The sequence below is a fragment of the Oncorhynchus tshawytscha genome, unplaced genomic scaffold, assembly GCF_018296145.1.
Source record: "Oncorhynchus tshawytscha isolate Ot180627B unplaced genomic scaffold, Otsh_v2.0 Un_contig_12116_pilon_pilon, whole genome shotgun sequence".
Lineage (NCBI taxonomy): Eukaryota > Metazoa > Chordata > Actinopteri > Salmoniformes > Salmonidae > Oncorhynchus > Oncorhynchus tshawytscha.
The window spans coordinates 53961-55000 of NW_024609383.1; the positions used below are offsets into that span (position 1 = coordinate 53961).

Sequence of the window (1040 nt, forward strand, 5' to 3'; positions counted from 1 at the left end):
TTAATGACTCCAACCTAAGTGTATGTAAACTTCTGACTTCAACTGTATATATATATATATATATATTTGTAGAAGACATATTTCACTAAATATATTTTACAAGTTCAAATTGCATAGTTCAAAATGTAGGTTTAAAAGTATTAAAAGGTGAAAAGTGACCAAAAGTGTTTTTGGTTTGACCATCTACATTGTTTAAGAAATTTGAGGGAAAAATACCTGATTAGACTTCAGTGCACTTGTGAAAGTTGTACAAAATCACACATTTAATTTACTACACATTAAATATGCTTAAAATTATTAACTTAAACTTAAAGGTTGGTTATGAGGTCATATCTTAAATAATAATTCTAGATATTTGTCCTGATGAATAAATATTAAATATTTCTGATATAATGACAACAACAAAAAACATAAATTTAGTGATGACAACACTGATGATGTTTGAATAATGAAGTAACTATTCTCTTCAGTTATGAGATGATTCTATTCAGTTATGAGACGACTCTCTTCAGTTATGAGACGACTCTCTTCAGTTATGAGACGACTCTCTTCAGTTATGAGACGATTCTCTTCAGTTATGAGACGACTCTCTTCAGTTATGAGACGATTCTCTTCAGTTATGAGACGATTCTATTCAGTTATGAGACGATTCTCTTCAGTTATGAGATGATTCTCTTCAGTTATGAGATGATTCTCTTCAGTTAATGAGACGATTCTATTCAGTTATGAGACGATTCTCTTCAGTTATGAGATGATTCTCTTCAGTTATGAGACTATTCTATTCAGTTATGAGACGACTCTCTTCAGTTATGAGACGATTCTCTTCAGTTATGAGACGATTCTCTTCAGTTATGAGACGATTCTCTTCAGTTATGAGACGATTCTATTCAGTTATGAGATGATTCTTTTCAGTTATGAGATGATTCTATTCAGTTATGAGATGATTCTCTTCAGGCTCTTTTGGTAGCAGCGCTGCATGTTCTAAAGCCAAGGATTGACGACCACCACTCCACTCTTCATCCCTCCCCCCTCCTCACACT

General features: G+C 32.8%; 1 protein-coding gene across 2 annotated transcripts in view; it reads right to left on the minus strand.

The window, feature by feature from the left end:
- Positions 1 to 507: 507 nt before the first annotated feature.
- LOC112238269 (RNA-binding protein 24-like) overlaps positions 508 to 1040 on the minus strand; it is an 11270-nt gene continuing 10737 nt past the window's right edge. For both annotated transcript variants that reach the window (XM_024406835.2, XM_042315076.1), the window contains exon 4: positions 508 to 1040. This exon is cut by the window's right edge and continues 474 nt beyond it. The gene's annotated coding sequence lies outside the window, so the exon portion shown is untranslated.